The sequence below is a fragment of the Bactrocera oleae genome, chromosome 3, assembly GCF_042242935.1.
Source record: "Bactrocera oleae isolate idBacOlea1 chromosome 3, idBacOlea1, whole genome shotgun sequence".
Classification (NCBI taxonomy): domain Eukaryota; kingdom Metazoa; phylum Arthropoda; class Insecta; order Diptera; family Tephritidae; genus Bactrocera; species Bactrocera oleae.
This window is the reverse complement of record NC_091537.1, coordinates 84682108-84695565: the sequence shown is the minus strand read 5'-3', so window position 1 is coordinate 84695565 and position 13458 is coordinate 84682108.

The following is a 13458-nucleotide window of genomic DNA, read 5'->3' as shown; positions in this document are numbered from 1 at the left end:
TAGTGAAGCGAACTCCCGATTTGTAGAAATGAATAAAAAGGCTGGCAAAAATAAATAAAGAACAATAGCATACATTTATACCAGATCAGATCTCAAACCTAATGACTAGAAAAAAAGTAATTAAAAGAGGTCAGCTATAAAACAGGGTATTTCGTGTATTAGCTGACATAAGTACTAGATACAATTGCAGTTTTTTTTTATTTGCAAAAATAATTTTTATTTTTTTTTTATTTTATCGCTTATTTCTGAAATCGCAACAAAAATTATCATACACATTTGACATCGTACTTGGCTAAAATAAGTATTTATTACATATACATATGTACAAAAACTTCATTACAGCGATTCCAAATATCCAATCCATATACATATTGGTATATAGGTAGTACCTGCTACACATATTAATAACCATTTTGCAGTTACAGTTAGTAATTTTATTGTAATTTATTGCGATATGAATATTTCATCGTTCTAATAACATGCCACTAGCATAGAATAAAATTATTAGCTGCAGAAATGGAAAAAATAAGTAAATGCATAAATATTCGAATGCAGAATATGCAAACTGTGCTAAACAATCAAATTCATGCAAAATCAATCAGGTGCAACTATTTCGCAAATTCATTGTGAATAATGCCATAAACAATTCAACTGGCAGACAATAGCTGCATAACTAGATATATGCATTTATATGGAAATATTTGTGATTAACGGTTGAGAGATCACACACATGCGCATGTGAATATGAAATCAGGCGAAATTAAATTCAATTCAATAGCACATATACTAAAGTGAACGCAAGCGCAATGCTTAATAATGGCTTAGTAGTATGATAACTTATTTACGTGCTCCTCCTAGATAGATACTTCAATATGTAGAATATTTGTGTGTTGTTAAATTCAAGTGTATACAATTGACTTGGTATTGTGTTACTTACGCTAAGGGGAAACGCTTCGAATGAGCTGAATTTCTAACATTGTTATTCATTCCTACTGATAGTCAACTAAGGACAACAACGACAATGTGCATATAATATGTACATATATACATATCTAATCATATAATCTAATTAGTGAATTGCGCATGAGTTTCCGTAGAATAGATCGATTTTGGAATTCTAGAAGTTCGTAGTAAGTTGAGCTTGGCCGAAACAATAGGCGACCTTTAAATTTGCACCAAACTGGCTATGCTACCGTTAGTGGCTAATCAGCTATAATAATACAATTCCGCAAATAATCAGGGGTGTTGTGGAAACCATGACAGATTTTCTTAGTTGTCAGAATTGCAAACCGAACCTGATTTTCAATGGTGTCACGGAATCTGATTGGATTTTCGTCCTTTCGAACATATGCAAAATCAATATTTGAATCAGCTGTTTATTATTGTGGCAAACTTTGCAAATGAATAAATTTGGAATCGTTTGATAAATTTATTATACTGAATAAAATTTACTAAAGTTTGCAATTAGTACCGCTATTTTAGCTTTTATTTTGTTGGAAGAAAAAAGCAACGAAAAAATTAAAAGGAAGATATTAAAATATGACAATAATCAACTTGATATGCCAGGAGAGTCGCACGTGAAATTTGGCTGGCATTTACTTGTATGTTTATATACATGCTTATATTACAGATTTATATCATCTCATATATATCGCATGAATTAATCCGCACTTGGGTGTCAAATTATGTTTACACGTACATTTTTTTTGGCATAAAAGTGTTTAAAAAAGTTCTTTATATTAATTTTGAACGGTCAATTTAGATGGCAGCTGTAGCGGTATTGATGCAATTAGAGATCGTCGCGTCGATTTCAACAATTTCTGGGAAAAAAAATTATCAACATTGTGTTATAACACTCCGGATTGATGGTAATTGTAATAATTTTGAAATAAATAGATCCCGATGATGCCGTCATACCACAATTCGCAACAAACGGTAAATTTTTGAGAATACTAATAGCGACAAATTTGTTTGTTGACGAAGCCATTAAGCCAGAAATGGACCTCATCATAGAAAATGATTTTTCGGAGTTCCGCATTTTCCGGAAAATATGAATTTGTCAAATAGCCTTTGACAATTTCCAAATGTTGTACCAGTGAAATATGACATGATGAAATGGCAAATCTTATTGAATACACTGATGAGATTTGACATAAGTCTGTAAACAAACACAGCTGCAACGAGCTGTCAAAATCACGTCATCCCGTCATTGATAGACGCTGTATGTATATAAGCACATAATAAGTAATAAATAAAAGTGAACTTTTGTCCATATTTCATTTAAAACTGTCAAAAAATAGTTCACGAAAACATGAACAAATGATTGGCATATTTAAAACTAAAACAATATGCAGGGTATCGAAATTTCGCTGTCATGAAAATAGACAGCGTAAAATAGAATATAATAAAATATGCTTAAGCTTTTATGCATCGATAGGGTTTCATTATAGCTAAATGCCTTACTAAATATGCTGCTTGTAAAATATATATTTATATAAATAATTTTTTTTTTAACATATATATATATAAATCTATACGATCGCGTTAAACGCAATTGACACATGCATTTCGCGTATTTTCGGTAAATCTGCGCTGAAGTATATGAATTAATTATTCATTGTCTCTGGCGCTCAAAGTGCTAATCTATTTCCGCATTTCGCTCTACTTTCATTGCTCTATTTATTGTGTGTTTCTGGTAAAGTGCGACCAATATGACAGCGGAACAAACGTTGATGTACACATATACTCAGAAAGTGCCGCATACATATACAAACACACACAAGAAATGCGTTGCTACATTTATCATTGTTGTCGGGGGCTAAACCGCTTGCACCTATGATAATGTCAGTAACAATATGTGTGAAACGCCGTAAAATTCATACTTTATTTGCATTATTAATAAATTCTGTTTTGTTGGCTTAGACAAATAGAAAAATATTATATATTATATAACCTCTTATAATATTTATATACAAAAAAATATTTGTAGTAATTAAATGCATCGGTGTAAATAATTAAAAGGTTGTACATATGTAGAGTTGATATTAAGTACTTCGTTGTCATATATATTGTATATATATAAAACAACATCGAAATTCAACTCATATTCACAGAAACTATATTTGGCTATGAAACCTTAAGCTAAATTTCGATCGTTATATATGTATATACATATTCTTGCTTGTATAGATAGAATCTGACATTTCAGAAAAGATGTATTTCAATGGCAAATTCTTTAAGATACACCTAAGTCAACACCTGTCCTCAGTTTATATAATAGTTTTGAACAAATATTTAGTGTAATAAACTGTTCTAAGTCTCCTAACTGGAATGGAATTTGGACGCATAAGTTCCAGTAGGAAAATACTGTATAGTGCCGAGGGTCTATGTAAATGGAATACTCTTTGAATTAAGAGAAGCAACTCGGTGGTCTTTCTTCTGCCTGGAACTCTAAGTATTAATGATATATCAAGCTGGCTACAATATAGCGAATAACTGAACCTGATTAAATATATATGAGTACAAATCGAGGAGTAATTCACGTAAAGTTCATATTTAATTTATATTTAATTTGTATATCTATATATGCATATATAAAAGACGACTTGCTGTGCAAAAAAGCGTTTCTAGTAGCAACGGCACAATTACGCTGAATCGCCATAAAAATCGTCCACCGCATGGCTATCATAAAATTCGCGATGTACTACTTTACAAATATAAGCACACTAGCATTTACATTCATACATATATGGATAAATAATCAGTATATGAACACCCCAGTGGCAGATTAACTCTACTCAAAATGTATGTCTGTATGTATATCACATAAATAGCTGCAGTAATTGTAAGCTAAAGTAGCCGCTAGGCATTCCATTATCTTCTCAGCTGCATGAATATATGAACATAGCAAGTGAATATGAGTAGCATAAATGCTCAGCTGAGATTCGTTGAAAAATGAAGCTGTAATAATGCACAATACACACATGCTCCGGGAGACTTCAACTGCATTTATGAAAGCATGACTTGTGTATATCACTGGACACACACAGTTACACACAGGCACATTGGTATGCTTACATATTTGGTTGCTTGCTTGTATACCGGTTCAGTGGCATGCCATCACAGGTTGCCCTCTGCACTGGAAAGTCAATATTTGCATGCGATTGCGGAGTGCTTAGCGTGGAAAGGACAACACTTACATAAAACTATACTACAAGTATTACATTCATACATAAAGGTTATATAATTTTTCACTGCTTTTGCTTTTGTTAGCTGGCTTACTAACTTTTTTCCTTGATCAAACCAAAATATTTCAGCACTCAATTTGTAGCTCCAAAAAACTGCAATATATTTATTAACCCAGTTTTTTAAATGCATTTTGTTACTCATATTATTTCATCCCACTTATTTTGTGTGCAAACTTGGTAATATTAAGTTGTTCTCATTTCAAATAAATATGATTTTATTTAATTGCTATTTCGGTAGAAGTAGGTTGTTGGAACAGGCTTGACATTTTGTTTCGAAAATCATCTGGGACCTTTCTATAATATGTATATTTTTATTTCCCGTCTCTAGCACCTACTCTTAGAAAAAATATAAGGAGTTTATAATTTAATATTAAAGTAATTTTTTCGAACTATAAATCCATCCTTGGTATTATATGATACTCGATATCTGTATTGAACTTGTAAAAGAATATTATGTGCATGTTTTATACATAACATGGCAACACTGCTCCCTTGCACAGTATATGCGTTATATGGGTATATGTTTCATCATACATAGCTTAACGCTGTGTGCATTTATTTATTCAAACTTATGTTTTAAAAATATATTGATAAAAATTAATAGTTATTGCTGTGCAGTGAAAACGCAGCAAAAAAACCCACAATAAGATAAATAAAAGGTGTATAAAAGTGATAAACTTATAGCTGAATGTTAACGCCTATACCTATTCATGCATGTATATGAACATCTATGATAACTAATATATAATAAATATATATATGTCGATATTATATGCAGTCTAAAGGCTATCAAAACACTTTTTGTAGGTTACTTATACGCCATGGGTGCTTAGTGGTTGATGAAGAATTGTCAGTAAGATGTAAGGAAAATATGATTTTAAAATATATGTATATGTATATTAGGGTGGAGCGAAAAAAATGTTTTTTCTTTTTGCTTAGCCTGGGGTTAAAATCTGTAGATTTTAAAAAACAAAATTTTTGGACAAAAAAGAATTTTTGAACAATAACACCTAGCTGGTGTTCAGTTTTAAAGTAAATTTCGAGTTAAATTTTTTTTTCGATCATTAAAAAATTACATTTCGATCGGAACCGCTTTTATCGAAGCAACATAGCATATAGCTGCCATGCGAGCTACTCCCTCAAAACCACAATACCTATCTTCATAAAACATCTTGAAAGCTATTTATATCAAATAACTTGGCTATAAAGAACTAACAAATCGTTTTTCGTTGAATGCAAACCGTTGGCCGGGTGCATTTCCAGATTCAGTTTTATCATATGTTGCCATAAGACATGCTAGTCTTAAGGATATTATGGCGCTGGTGTTGCCGAAAATAATATTATTCTTGTCTTAGGTTGTTTATTGATTTACTTGTATAAGCTTAAAAATGTATGAAGCGTTAACAATATGGTGTGTCTTAATATTCAACTGGGTTATATAAATAATATCTTGTACCAAGTAATTTTAATTTTTTATAGCGAAAATATTACATATTATTTCAGTAATTATATTTATTATATTGTTAAATGGATGATATATAAAATTAAATCGATTTCGTTTCATTAATTTTATATAATATTTTATGTTAAGCATGCTTTAGCAATTTTTATGAAATTTATGCAATCGTTTCTTAAAATTAATTTTTTATATCAAAATAGTATTACGTTTTTCATACGGTATTTATGTAAAGACAAGCTAATGTTAAAATAGCATTTTTCATAGTCTATCGTATATTTGACCAAAAAGTATGTATTTAGGAATCTTTTTTTTTTCAGCAAAATCATTTACCATATCTTTATCAAGACAGAAATTAAGTTACAAAGCATATTTACCAATAAATTTAATGTATCCTATGCAAATGATCGCTATCTAGTTAATGTGTTACTGCAATGAGCCGTTGATATAACATATCCTCTTAACCACAAACTTTAATGCAACGACACGGTTATAAACAAATTTCGCTTAAAATTCTATATCTGCCGTTTTCGTGTTTTGTGTATTTTGGTTACATTCGTGAACCGCGAATACACGCGCATGCGCAACTCATTAGAAACCCTCACACAGCCGTCACCACACAGCATTGGACTGCATTACAATTGCAGTTAACTACAAAATTTAGTGCTTTTCGCCGCAGAGGCAATGAAATTGTCCACTCTAATTGCGATATATGTGAGTACTTTAAACATTGAAAGCTAGTTTACACAAGTGAGTCCTCAAAAAGCAACATAGAAACTAGGATAATGTGTCTCTGCTAGACCTACAAACCAGGATAATAGCTGTTGTATCAACACAATGGTGTTTGTGTGGTTGAGTCATTGCTGCACATAAACCAACTTATTGTTGTTGTGCTACATTTTCGTTTTCTAGTGTGGTTTGTCAAGCGCAAATTGTTGGCGGCAGGCTTACAAGGCCACGCGTTCTCACGTTGAATTGGATATTTGTGGCTGCGTGGATGATTTATTTGTCTGACGATAAAATTGTGGGTGTATATTTAATACACACGAGTATACGAAGACATTTACATTTTTATTGTTTGCAACCGTGCAAAGCTTTGATGATCAGAAACAATGCGACTAAATTGCAAACTTGATATAATTGTCTTTAAGAATTCAATGATTTAAAACTATTTATAAAATTTTTTTTTGACAAAACTGACGTTAAGTGTATCCAAATAACTAATAATATTAATTTCTATTGAGGTATTGTTAAAAATCTGGAGCGTAAAGCTTTAAAAAAATAATTACACAGTGCATCAGTTTACCATATCTGTGACAGTGGCGAACTCAGATTTTCTCGGTAAAGTATATATTCTATTACATGTTTTATTATAAAGATAATAGTAAAAAATTACGAGAGTAAAGGTCTTTAAGGAAAAATATAATATGTATTCAAGCCCCAAAACACTGTCACAATATGAGAAAAATATGCACTCGAATATACATAAATATATACCTGCAACAACACATGCAACAAAGTCCAAATTCTTTCGCCTGATTTCTGCTCTGCGCATAACATGCATTTATGTCCGCTTGTGGGCAACTTCGCGGTCTAACTATGAACGCATGCACAGTGGAATGCCTTGGTGGGACAAGAGAGTAATAATAATAGAAACTAGCTTGGGCAATGCAAGCCACTAGGCATTTGACTACATATGAGCGCGTTTTTTATTGCTTAAAATATAGGCATGCACGGCGTATACGCAACTAAAAGGGAACTGCATGGAGAACAGCACGCTGTATGAGTAAATTTTTGAAATTCGTTTGCAGTGTTTAAATTCATATAGGGAACTAGCATAGTTTCAACTAATTATATATTCATGCTGCCATGTGTGTTTGTATATTGGTCAGTATGCGTAAGTGTATGTGTCTGTGAATATTTCTCTTAATTATATATATGCATAAAAATTATAAAAAATCAAGTGAACTTACCAACGAAAGAAGTTTTGTAAACGTGTACATGTTGTATTTGGAAATCATTTCAGTTGTGTATATATGTTTTGTAGTTGTATTCGCACAATATACATCTAGCAGGTATATTGTTATCTAAATAAATACACAAACGTACAGGCATACAAGCATATTTATTATTGTTTAAAAAACGTGTCAATAACGAATGAAAGCAGAAAAGAAACGGAAAATGTTAGAAAATTTTATTTATAATAGTCGCAACAATTGTTGTTTTGATGTTTTTCATTTTATATGCTTTTTTATATAGGTATGTCAACTATTTATTATTTGCATGCTCTGCGTTCATGCTCTGAACATTTTGCCGTGGTTGGTATTTACATCGTTTGTTATTATTGTCGTGCTATGCAATATGGAAGCAAATTTTACGCTGGTTGCCATTCTTCTACCACTACTTGGCACACTGCAGCGAACACACCAATTGCATTGTACACTTAGCATCGCTGCAGCATCGGTTGTTTGGAAGGCAGTATGCGCCTGTAGCTGTGCTATTATTTGCTAACTGCCGTTCAAATATTATTCTATTTATTTTCAACTATTCTGGCTAGATTTGCTTTAGCACATTTTATACAAATTTTTACTCTCGTTGCTATATTCACATTTTTAATATTTTCAGTTTGAAATTGTAATTAAATTTTTCAGTTTGCAATTTTAATATAGCAAGTGCATTGCGTTGTTATATGCAATGCAAGTCTATTTGTAGAAGTGAGTGTATGTGAAACTTACATGAAACAACTTAACTAGCAAATTATGTTAAACAAAATTAAATTAAACAAATTTGACAATTTTATTGCGAGAAAGTGGTGTGTTAAAAATTAAATGGAAAATGATGTTCATACAAAGCAGAGAACCAATTTGAAATTATAAAAAATTATATTGACATTAAATAGAGTCTGCAAATGTAAATTATAAATGACTTCATCCAAAAGAGAAATAGTTTGTAGAAAGGGCAAATTACTATATTAATATATAATTTAATTGCCCCAAGCTTATTTCTAAAATTATTAAAAAAACTTTCAAAAGTTTAGAAAAATTTGAATTAAATTTGGAAAACTAACCAATAAGAAATTTTTTTAAGCTAAGTAATTTTAAATTGAAAACTTTGAGCATCCAAACACATCTACATCTTTGGTTTCTGAAAAGAAAATGAGATGGCTGATGTGGTCATCCAAACAACTCATAGTTAATCGCTTTTAACCAAAATCACGTTCAAATACCAATCAACAATTTTAACTTTGCTAAAGCAAAAATTTGTGTGTAAATGTAACAGTTGTGCCATATTTATCATATATTATATACACTTTGCGCTTTAGTAGTATCAGAAGAGGTGAAAAAACTTGTGATATAAAGCATTTGGAACCTAAGTAGCGCCTCATACTTAAACTTTTGGGACAAAAGCTTTGCATATCTTCCCAGCTATACCTGACTTTTTTCTGAGCACACTTTTTCTAATACTTTATCATTATAAAAATTATTGATTCGTTAAAAGTCGTAACCGAAAACCCATTACCTGCCTGTATTCTCAACGGCAACTAGAATGATATTTTGTCATCTAAAGTTACAATAAAGTTTTTAGCTCTGCTTGCAATTAAAATTTCTGTGGCGCCACAATTTCATGAAATTTATTTATTCACCCGCAAATTCCGCAAATCTTACATTTGCTTATACCAATGCATGCACGTTTGCTTGATGCACAACTATTTTCGCTTTTCTTTGACAGAGATTTGTGTTTGTATTATATTTTTTTTTTTGTATTTATTGTTGTGCATATAAATTTCTGTTTTATTTGGCTTTTATGGTATTCCCTTCGTGTCCAACGTTCCTACAGTTGCAAGCGTTTTCCCTTTATGACGGCGTTAGCTGTAGCCGGCGTCTACTCTGCTTTCAGCTTTCGAGTGGTTTTAAGTTGCACTTCATTTCGGTTTTAGTGCACTCTGCTGTTTTTGTTTTCTGTTGTAGACGGTGTTGGCGACAATCTCAATTGGTTTTGGGCGGCATTTATTGCATTGCTTAATGTTATGCTGAGTGTGAAGTGCATATTTTTTGTTGTTCTTTTAATTTTTGGTAAATATAAATATGAGCATCAATGGATATTAGGGTACCCGTTATTTCCCAAATTGATTTTTGACTCTGCAGCGCCCCTAAAATTTTTAGTAAATCTTTTAAAACAAAATTTGAAATCCATTTGAGCTTTTAATATTGAGAATAACTCGTGCCGCAAAGATGATTAATTTTCCATTTAAATAACATAGGGTTTTCGTACTTTTTGCAATTAATTTTTTCTTTGCGAAGTCAGTTAATACATTGCTGCGGGCTTCGAATTATGTTTATAGGAAATCGAATGCTTTACAAAAACTTTCTGTGACTGTGATTTTTCAAAAAGTTCACTTGCATCAAAGTTATTCAAGGTCAAAGTTGAACTACTATATGCATCAAGTGTACTGTATTCATATAGTAAACCATGTCGTATGAGTAACATAGAATTTATAAGGCACTTGCATGAATGCTCAAGTCATTTAATGTATAATTTTAACTGCGTATAACTTTCAAACGAAAGATTTTATGAATAAAATTATGAAGACCTTTTTTATAGAGCAATAAATTTTGTACTAGAATATATTTTTACTAAAGCTGTAAATTTAACTTCTTAATACAAACTATCATGTATATCACGTTATATACATGAGAAAAGAAAATTAATTTAGGCAGCGTCTAAACTAAAAATGAAGAGCTTGTTTAGATTGCACCCTTATTTTTAGGGCTAAAACTATAACTTCGGGGAGCGTTTGCAAAAAACCAATCAACTTGGGAAATAACGGGCACTCTAATGAATGTGGTATAAATAAAGATTTGGTTACTCATACGCCTTGCACAATATTAGTCTTATCTAACATAATATGCCGTATTTTTAACTGTCATAAGAGAACAGCACCATAATTTTTACGATCCACAGACAGCTACTTTATTAAAAGTCATGTACACATTAAATATTTTATTTCAAAATTTCGCAAATATTTAAGTGTTAATATTATATATCAAACCAGGAACAAACGTTTCAAAAGTTGCATGAAAAAAACGTATAAAGTCCAATCATGTGTGATGGTAGAACAATCCAGTAGAAAAATGAAGAATATGTACAAAATTTTAAACAAACACAACAAAACCAGCTATGGCTGGCAAGAAATGAACCAAGCAACAACATGCAAAAAAAAGTAACAAAAACTACAAAAATTGCTTAAACCTAAATTGAAATTGAAAGAACGCAAACACCTGACGAAACAAATTGAATACGAACAACAGCAACAACGATGAATGCCACACGATGATGCCGCTATCTATGTACATTGCCATGTAATGACGTACAATACAAAAATAACCAACAACGCATGAGTCGTAAATAATGAGTGAAGAATAAAACAACTGAATAAGTGATTAAACCAGCCAACAAATGAACCAATAACCATAAAATAAACGAAAAACAATAAAAATATTTGTAACAACAAAGTAAATTTACCAAAAGTAGCAACTAAGAAAAAAGTGATCAGAAACAAACCAAGTTAAAAGCAACAAGGCAGAAAACGTCATTGGCATACAGTTTGCTTGGCGTTTGCCTTTTTTTTACGTTAAGGGTAAACTTTCAGGCTGGCATGAAGGCAAAGAAATTTAAAGATACAGGGAGAGAAAGAAGCCGAACATGCGGCTGACGTCGAGAGACTTGGTTAAGTGCAAATAGAAGCAGCGTCCAATTTAAGCAAAAACCCACTCCTTGCCCACGATTCTATATTCCAAACGCGGTTGACAGTGAAGCTCATACGTTTCTAAAATTTGACTGACTAATCTATAAATGACAGTCTCACTGACTACTCGCATGTCTGCTTACCTGACATTTTGATCGACACTATTGGTCTATTTTCCATTGTTCTACTACTTTTTCTTTGCACTTTCTTTTTGTGTGGGTATTTTCCACTTGGACCGCTTCACATTGGATCAGCGCACCTGCAAATTGCTGAGTAGCGCCTGAAAGTATGGCAGCGTCAGTAAAACGTTGGCATGACTGCCGCCATTAGTCGCATTTGTGGATTTCGGCGCGCCAACGCCATCTACGCCGACCTATTGTACTAATTGCGACTGCTAAACGAATGTGCGGAGTGATAAGCAAAACGTCAAACAGAGCGGTAGAGATAAAAAATAAGAGCAAGTAATGCAATGGGTGTGAGTGAAAATTTGTAATAAACACATTTTGTGGCATTGTGTGTATTTTTGAACAAATGAAAATGGCAAACGACTGTTGAAGAATGTTACAAACATACAAAATGGTACTTAAAAATTATTATTTTTTTTTATCTAGTATGAAATTTCATGAATTTAAAATGAGATGAGGAAAGCCATATAATTCAACCAAAATAATAACCTGAAAGTCACAAAAGAGAAATCAGAAACAAAATGGAATCGAGTAAATAAATTGCGACTTCCTCAAACAAAGTGACAATAAAGAATAAGAACACAAGCCGAAATAGCGTAATCTTTACAATTTCATATTTGAATGGTGACAACATTAAATACGTGTAATGCATGTTGTCAGAGCAATCGTGATTGCATGAGACCGCGCTTGCGCTCGTCGCGCACATGTAAAGGATGCGGGTTCACTAGCTGCTACACTGCACATACAAGCAGAATAACTGGATTGACAAAATCGGATTGTAAAAGCAATTCAGCATTCATTCCCGTGAGCACTTCAGCTTCAATATAGCAATGCAGCAACACTCTTCGCAGTTTCGCAGCTTTGTAGCAAGTGTTACTTCGTAGCAAGAAGGACGCGTATTGACGCAGCGTGTAGTAAACGAAGAGAAAAACTATCAAATTACATAAAGTTGATAAACATTGTTGTCCGCAATAACTATCCGTTTAACCAATACATTCCCGCAATAATCGCCAAGCGTGTGCAAACATCAGACGAAGATTTGGCAAGAACATGCTCAACGCATAGTGATCAAGTGCGCATAAGTACTCAGCACACAGAAGCTACGTCAGACACAGATGTGAACTTTAAATGCATTGTTGTTATAAAAATAAAATAAGAATGATCAATTGTATCTCCATAAACAAACACGCTACGCTGCGTAAATATCTAAAAAAGTTTCAGAAAGGTTGTTTGACTCAACTCATTCTCCATGATGTTGCCGCATACGTTTTGTGCGTGATTACATTTGGAACGGCGACTGCTTTAATGTGCTCCTTGCTGCTTACGATGAATGTTTTGAGAGCTGGAAGTTGAGCAGTTATAAAAAAATATTATTTATTATACAATATGAAAGTAAATAGTGCGACTTATAATTAAAGATGAAGTTCTAAATCAAAAGAAGTAATGTAACTGATTTCAAATCGAGGTTTAAGAATATTTTGATGAGTCCTCCGTTTCTGATGCTGTCGGGTTTATGTAAACTGAATGAATGGAGATTTATTTAAGATTATGGAATTGCCCACAGCAGCTTCGGTGTTCAAACTTTATGAAAAATATTATAGAGAGAAAGTGTTATAGTTCACACACGGTATGCCAAATGTAGCCTTTGGTAGTTTGAAACAATGTATAATTCAATCATATTGAAATTGTGATTCTAAAAGAAAATTGCGGTTGGATCATATCGATAAAAGCTTAGGTCTTATAAATGCACCATCGACTTGATATTAAGCATGTTTGAAAATATCTTTGAAATAAACACAACCAAGATATTTGTTAGCCGTATGT